At 37.4% G+C, this 8,663-nt stretch overlaps 1 protein-coding gene and 1 long non-coding RNA gene across 2 annotated transcripts in view; both read right to left on the reverse strand.

Annotated features, from left to right (window-relative positions):
- Nucleotides 1-8,663, reverse strand: part of LOC112625323 (alcohol dehydrogenase 1B) — a 58,288-nt gene that overhangs the window by 20,302 nt on the left and 29,323 nt on the right. The window lies entirely within an intron of this gene.
- On the reverse strand, nt 4,132-7,416 carry LOC112625327. The gene is made up of 2 exons (XR_003119561.1): nt 7,260-7,416; nt 4,132-4,432 (listed from the first exon to the last, which is right to left on the reverse strand). It is a non-coding gene; the product is annotated as an uncharacterized LOC112625327 (long non-coding RNA).

The following is an 8,663-nucleotide window of genomic DNA, read 5'->3' on the forward strand; positions in this document are numbered from 1 at the left end:
TTATTTCATGGATTATTTCTTCCAACTTCTTTTTTCTTTGCTTTGTTTCTATCTTTCCTATTACAAAGCTAGAATCACTCCACATGTCTGATGATCTTGGTTGTCTTCTGTTGCAGGATGGGGCCCTAATGAGCTATTGGGAAGCTCTGAACACACGGGTGGCATCTGTGTCATGTGAGATTTACTACAGAATTATCTGGTGGGCTTAATTGCTGGGGAATATAATGTCAGTAAGAGTAGGTATTTTCTCTTGGGCTGGTCAGATTTTTCAAAGGATGATTTTCAAAGTTTCCATGTAGTAGAAACATGACCAGCTGCCAGCACTCTGGGGCCCAAGAGGGCAATTGAAAATTCAAATATAAGCCACTTGGGAGAAAAAGGGCAAAATCCAGGACTACCCAGGTAACTCCAAAAGCTTGTTTGCATTAGTCTTGCAAGACTATAGCCAAAAATCGATTGGACCTTATAATAATCTCATCTTTAATAGCTCTAGAAGTTTTCTGTTTAGGCCTGTGAGAATTTTCTTATATCCAGACTTAAATGTCTGCCATTGATAATCTTAGTTTCCTGAATGATCCAGTAAGAAAACATTTCTATGACTCTATTAGTCCATGATGAGTAACATCTTCCTAAGGCTTTAGAAGTGGCTGAGAGTTTATATTATTTTGACAATTATTTGGTCAGACTTCCTTTTAATAATAAAATTGCAATTACAATACCTTAAGTTTACAATTACATGTACATGTTGGCGGCTGGAGTCTTTCTTTACAGTTTCTTTATAACTTAAAAAAGTAATAAAATTATAAATCTCATCCTAACTAGTAAAACCAAACAGTTATGGTTAAAAAGTTAACTTCAGTTTTTCAACTCTTTTCAGATCCTGGTTTCTGAGATGAACAGCCTGTTCTGTCCATTTCTGTATCTTTCTCCATGCTCATACAAACCTGTATATAATATTTACAAATTTTAATTTGTTCTGTCTTTCACAAAGATTGGCTCTTATATACATTACTGTGTACCTTGCTTTTTATACTTAGTGATGCATTATATTAATCCCTCTTGATTTTAAGATATAATATTTTTTTGAGACTAGGACTTGCTCTGTTGCCCAAGCTGGAGTGCAGCAGCGTGATCATGGCTCAATGCAACCTCTGCCTTCTGGGCTCCAGTCTTTGTCCCACCTCGGCCTCCCAAATAGCTGGGACTACAGTTGCATGCCACTCTGCCTGGCTAATTTTTGTTTTTTTTGTTTTTTTTGTAGAGACAGGTGCCAAGACCAGCTTGGTCAGGGAGACCCTAACCGAGTGGCGCCAGAGGAATTAAACACACATACACACAAACATATAGAGGTGTGGAGTGGGAAATCAGGGGTCTCACAGCCTCCAGAGCTGAAAGCCTCAAACAGAGATTTACTCACATATTTATTAACAGTAAGCCAGTGACAAGCATTGTTTCTATAGATTACAGACTAAAAGTATTCCTTATGGAAAACAAAGGGATGGGCCAAAATAAAGGGATGGATTTGGCTAATTATCTGCAGCAGGAGCACGTCCTTAAGGCACAGATTGCTCATGCTATTGTTTGTGGTTTAAGAACACCTTTAAGTGGTTTTCTGCCTTGGGTGGGTCGGGTGTTCCTTGCCTTCATTCCAGTGAACCCACAGCCTTCCAGCGTGGGCGTCATGGCCATCATGAACTCTGCAGAGTGCTGCAGAGATTTTGTTTATGGCCAGTTTTGGGGCCAGTTTATGGCCAGATTTTGGGGGTCCTGTTCCCAACATGTCCCCCTTCTTTGATTTGCAAAGCGATAAAAGGAAAGTCAGCTTTGTCACAGTGAGCTGCTTCTTGCAGGAGTTAGGATCTGCTTCTGCAGACTATACAAACAACACAGATTAAAAACACAATCATCATTGAAATCACAGAGCTTCCAAGTGTTTTTATCCATTTTAATGGGTTAGTAGCTGCTAATCTTTATTAAGGTACTTTAATAAAATAGCTACTTTAACATTTTCAGGGAACACCTAACTAGAGGTTATTTGTGTAATAATCATTTGGTTACAGAAATGAATAGTCAGGTGTCTAAGCATGTATTTATCAGATATAGACTTGCTCTCACTATACTTCAACATCTGAGCAATTTTCTAATAATTCTGGCAAGATGACTTTCTTTCTAATCCCAGAGCAGCATGTATGATTTCTAAAGTAGCAAAAAGTTAATTCAGAGTTTTGTTTGTATGCTCTTTCTGGTGGTGCTAAGTCAGTGCACCTCACATAGTTATTAATTAAACCGTCAACATAATCTTTTCTCCTTTTAAAGTTTGAAAAGTTTATTTTGACAAAACCTTTTGCTGCTAGCTAAAATGAGTGTGAACTATGTACATTCACAGAGTTATATTATGGAGGGGGTGATCAGCATGTATAGAAGTCTTTGATTCTAGAGTCAAAATTTGCTGCAAGTCACCCAGATCATGTGCACCACTTTAGGTTCACCAGGACACAAGCCACTCTGGTGTTCCACTTTCATATTTTAATTTTGACTTGCCTCTTTAGACCCACCAATGTCAATGTAACTAGGAGCCAGTGCATGGTGCAGAAGCCTCCCACGTGCCACTCCCACCCCATGGAGGACTGTGCCATTCTATGACAACACTGGCAGTGCCCACCTAATGCCCCCCACTCTACCTGCTCCCCTAGCCTGGGAGGAAGGAGGGTGGGAGGTAGATGTCAGCCTCTGTGTCACTGGCAAGATTTGATGACCTTGTTGTGGGGTGGGCATGTAGAATTACTTCTTCTTTTTCTGAATCTCACACCATCAGCATCAGTGTAAAAGCCACAGAGCATCCAGCACCAGGTAGTGTCCCATGATATTATCTTAGGGAGATTCTGAAAAGTGTCTTGACCCTGAGTATCTCCTTCAGCATTTTTTAAAAAACAGTCATATGTTCTCTACATTTAGGAGACCCTTCCCAGTTAGCAAAACTCTTTCATTAATATCATCACATTTAGCCTCAGTAAAGATGTAATGGGCTGGTTGAGTACTTTTTTCAAAACAAAGGATGAACAAGCTCAGAGAGACTGAGTGACTTGCTGAAGGTAACACAGCAAATTATAGACTATTTTACTTTATGTCTAAGGTCTTCCACAATATAAAATAGATTGTATGTATTGCAACAAGTAGCATTTTTGAAGACAGCTGTAACTCCTTTACCAGGAATAATATTTACATATCACATTTAGAGATAAAGCTCAAAATGCAAATCTTTCCCTGAGAGTGGAAAAGCATGAACAAATGAGCACTACAGGCCTTTACATATTCAAAATATTAAACTAATTTTAGGATCATAGGCTTGATGTAAGACATGGTAGTTAATAGGAGCGTTCTAGATTAAAAACAATTTTGCGCAAATATACATTTGTGTGTGTGTGTATATGTCTACTTGGAAAGCATATTGCTTTAGGTGTTTTTGCCATTTCTTAGTTACCAATTTTACACTCTGTGTTCACAGCATTTGCCACCCAATATCTACACATAAAGCCACCATAATACTTTAAATTACTCTGTACTTCATTTTCAGCCCATTGGAATCATAAACTAAGACTGTTTAGCTAATGAAGCACTTTCATGAGGAAAAATTGCAGATTTTTTGAACATGATTCTAGGAATAGTTCAGTTTTCACATTTAGTGTCCAAACCTAAGTTCATCACATGAAGCACAAAATCTGCTTGTATTTTTAAAAGTCAGTTGTATCTTCACTGTAAACAAATAGCATAAAAGCAATAAAAACACTTCCCTTCATTGTATGAAAATGTGTGGCATTTTCTTTGAGTTACTAAGAAAAATCCTGGATTTAGAACTTCTGGATCTTCTTCACTTGTAAATTTGAGACTATTCTTTACCATACTTTAGTTTTTAGCCTAGGGATTTGGTGCATTTTATTTAAAAAAGGAAAATGCAGACAGTGAAAACTGAGACAGAGTTAGAAGACTTCAAGCACAGTGGACCAGCAGGTGTATGTTCAGGGCAAGTGAAGGTTCCCCTCCACCGGATTCAATGACTGAAAATTATGAAGATACCAAAAATGCAAGAAGTCACAGGAAATATTTTTCCTCAATGGCAAAGATGACACAGTAGAATGGTTAAGAAGGATGGTTTATTGGCTTCAATTCCCCAGCTGATGTTCAACACTTTATTTAGTTCTCATTTGGATTTTAAACATTTGCTTGACAAATAATTTTACATCAATTTCCATTTCTTTGGAAAGCTCCCACGTGTAATTTATTTTTAACATCTCTGAAGAGCAGAATTAATGATTTCTGCTAGGAATTAATGATTTCCCAGCTGTTGCTCCAGATCATGTAGGGTAGAGGAGGTTGAAAACTGCTACAAGGAAAGGCATCTGTATTGTTTCAAAACATCAGGATGGTACGGATACTGCAATAGGAAAGAAGAGACATTGTGTTAACATTTAGACAACCCACATGCTTCCATGTGAGAGTCCAAGGAGCATTTGAGGTGTCTTAGTGAAAATCGGTCTGTGTTCTCAGCCACTCCACTCCCATCCCTATGCATCTGGGTCAAGTAAAGGGAAGTTCATGTTTTTTGGTTTTCTCTTGTGTTTTCCTCAATTTTAAGCTCACTCACAACCTCCTGAATATGCCTGTCATTTATATTTGAGTTCTACATTAGCATCTTCAAAAAATCATTTTTGCTTGCCTACATTCCTGGTAAAATAAGGAATATAAAGCAATAATAGATAATAACATGCAATAAGTTTTTGCTATTTGTCACATGCTTCATGCATTTTTTTCACTTAAATCTCAACCTAAACAATGACACTAGGAAGTTGGTTTCCATATTATTTCCATTTAGAGATTATAAAAACTGAGACTTAGAAAGATTTGTCACTTGCTCTGGTCACACATCTAGTATAGGGTGTTGGGATTCAAACCCAAATACAAATTTGCACAAATTATAAGATGATAGATGTCTTGCCTGAAAGAACTGATAATTTAATAAAGTTAGGACTATGTTGGAGGTTTAATAGATCTTTGAATCAGAGATGTTTAAGGATTCTTACAAGTAGAGAATAAAGTTGATTTGTATTAATTCTAAGATACTTCATTCTTGTGAATATTAGAAACGTACACTTTACATTAGAATTAATGCCCTTTCTATAAACCAACTTTTGTTGAATACATTTAAGAAAAGATGATCTTTGAGACTGAGAATTTATATATATATATTATATATATATATATATAGTGTGTGTGTATGTGGTGTGCGTATGTATATACACATAATAAGAAAAATATATACACATAATTTAGAGAATGCAGGACAGAAGAAGCTGGTAAAAATATCTGTAATCTTACAACCTCAGAGCAATCATGGTCAATGTTTTCTGGAATTCTATCAACATTTTCTAGACACAGATACATTTTTTACTGTCTTTTTGAAAATTCAGGATCATCTTATAAATACAATTTATATGATTTACTTTATGAGTTTAAAATTACATTATGAGAATTTTCCAATGAAGTCTTTTATTCATGTCTAACAGTTGGTTGGAATTTATTAAATCATATTCTTAATGTTGTACTTTTTCAATGTTTCTAAATATTGATATTACAGCTAACAAGTAAACATGCTTAAACATATATGTACGTTTGAGTTGATTATTTCTATAGAATAGATCTCTAGAAATGGTATTGCTGGGACAAAGGATCTAGGTTTTTTTGGAGGTTTCTGATACAAATTACCAAATTGCTTTCCCAAAAGGATGTATCAATTACTATTGAAAGTATATGAAAGTGCCCAAGTCACCTTACCTTACCAATATTGATTATCACAATTTTCAATCTTTGCTAACTGATAAGATTTATTTTATTTACATATGCATATTACTATATGACATTCTTGTAAAGTGAATTTAGGCATGCTTCATGACTTCTTTTGTTGCTCACCACTGTCCTCTGGTTTTGGTCATCTATATTTGCCATCATCTTATCAATTCTATGATGACGATGGTGATGTCAATGATAATAATGATGACAGTGATCATTAACCTTTGATGAATACTGTTTTCCATATATATATATATATATATATATATATATATATATATATATGCACTCTTGAGGGGCAGTGTGGTTAAATAGAAAGTGAATAGATTTGCTAACAAGCTCTTCCTTCGAATTCTGGCTCCTCTTCTTACCACCTGATGATTTTGACCAAGTCATGCCTTCTCTGCTTCTTAGTTTTCTCTTCTCTAAGATAGTGAGATTGAGACTGACACTGAGCATTGTTTGCGAATCACATGAGAAAATTCAGGTAAGACACTTAGTAGAACAGCTGGTGCTCTGTGGGTGCTAGTTTCCTTCCTTACTCAAGAATATTTGTCGGATAAAGTATCTAGTATGATAGTTTTGTGAGTGCCAAAGAAACACTATTTAAAGTTGAAAACCTCATGAAAATAAATGTTGGATAGCAGAAAAATCTCAGACTCTGGAGCTAGAAGGCAGAGGTTAGATATAACTGCCTGTTTCCAGTTATGCTTCATATAAATGCATGTGACAAAGTTCATTATATTAGGTGATTGTAAGTGTAAATGTTAGAGATAGGAAATAGAATTGGCTTATTTTTCTAAGACTTGGAGAAAATGTAAGACAAACATTTAAAATAGGGTTTAGTACCTTTTACAACAACTTTTCTTTGTAAAATTTTTTTTCTAAACTGCAAAAAAAAAAAAAAAAAGAAAAAAGAAAAAAGAAAAGAAAAAGGAAAATCTAGTAATATCTACTTAGAAATCAATCCTAATGTAGTTCCACCTACTCCCATAATGAATATCCTGAGGATGTCCTGAAAATAATTTTAATATACAACCATTAGATGTCACACTTATTTAGATGACAGGCAGAGGTGTCAGTGAATCCATGTTATAATTATGGTTGTTGAAACTTATTTTTTGGGGGGTGGGGGCCAAGGTGAGTGTTATTTTTTAAAGAAGGCTGAGTGACTCTGATCATTCAGATATGGGGTAATCAACATAATTTCACTTCAGCAGAATAGGAAATGTAAAGTAACTGTTTTTAGCTTCTCACCATATTACCTTACATGTGCTCCATGCAAAGATTGAACTGGCAATGGAAAACCAAGGCACTAATTTTTTCTCATCCTTCCACGTTTACATTCTCTGCTAGACACCCCACTACTGTAGAATACAAAGCAAAACAACAACAAAAAACAACTTAAAATCTACCTCTTTCCAGAGCGAAGCAGGTCAAATCCTTCATTTATTTTTTCAAAAGGTAAGACATTTGTTATTAATGCATCCAGTGAAAACTTCTTAGCCATAAAGTCAGACACAAGCTTGGGGACAGATTCTTTACTCTTAAAGCCTGAAAAGGAGAAAATATCATTGTTAGAGTCAACCAAGGTAAGTAGGAGAACTGAAGAGAAGATTTTCCAAATAAATACAAGTTTAGAAAAGGTACTGCTATAACTGAGGATAATAAGAGATAGAGTACTTCAATATGCTTTTACAGTGCTTTGACTTAAAAAAAAAATCACAGATAAACAAGGGTCCTTAGTTATTCTCTCTCTCACAGAGAAATTATAGGACAGATGTTATGCCCAAGGTTAGGGAGCAAATTTATTAGTTGTCTAGATTTGTGTGTAGAGATGATTTATCGTTATAGATTTCTACCGCCTACTAGAAATGTCCTTGCCTTATGCAGTCACAAGTACAAAAAGAGGGGAGATGAAAGTCCTGGTTGATAGTGACATCAGAAAAGTCTGTCTTGGGGCTGGGCATGGTGGCTCATGCCTGTAATCCCAGCACGAGCACATTGGGAGGCCAAGGTGGGCAACTCATTTGAGGTCAAGAATTCGAGACCAACGTGGCCAGCATACTGAAACCTCATCTCTTCAAAAAAAAAGAAAAGAAAAGAAAAGAAAAGCTCTGCATTATTGGAGACTATAGATAGAAAATAAACTTTAGAGGGGGCGGAGCTAGAGGGGGTGGAGCAAGATGGCCGAATAGGAGCAGCTCCAGTCTCCAACTCCCAGCGCCAGCGACACAGAAGACTGGTGATTTCAGCAATTTCAACTGAGGTACTGGGTTCATCTCACTGGGGAGCGCCGGACGATCAGTACTGGTCAGCTGCTGCAGCCCGACCAGCGAGAGCTGAAGCAGGACGAGGCATTGCCTCACCTGGGAAGCGCAAGGGGGAAGGGAATCCCTTTTCCTAGCCAGGGGAACTGAGACACACAACACCTGGAAAATCGGGTAACTCCCACCCCAATACTGCGCTTTGAGCAAACAGGCACACCAGGAGATCATATCCCACACCTGGCCGGGAGGGTCCCACACCCACGGAGCCTCCCTCATTGCTATCACAGCAGTCTGTGATCTACCGGCAAGGCAGCAGCGAGGCTGGGGGAGGGGCGCCCGCCATTGCTGAGGCTTAAGTACGTAAACAAAGCTGCTGGGAAGCTCGAACTGGGTGGAGCTCACAGCAGCTCAAGGAAACCTGCCTGTCTCTGTAGACTCCACCTCTGGGGGCAGGGCACAGTAAACAATAACAAACGCAGCAGACACCTCTGCAGACGCAAATGACTCTGTCTGACAGCTTTGAAGAGAGCAGTGGATCTCCCAACACGG

The sequence above is a fragment of the Theropithecus gelada genome, chromosome 5 (assembly GCF_003255815.1).
Source record: "Theropithecus gelada isolate Dixy chromosome 5, Tgel_1.0, whole genome shotgun sequence".
In the NCBI taxonomy this organism is placed as follows: domain Eukaryota; kingdom Metazoa; phylum Chordata; class Mammalia; order Primates; family Cercopithecidae; genus Theropithecus; species Theropithecus gelada.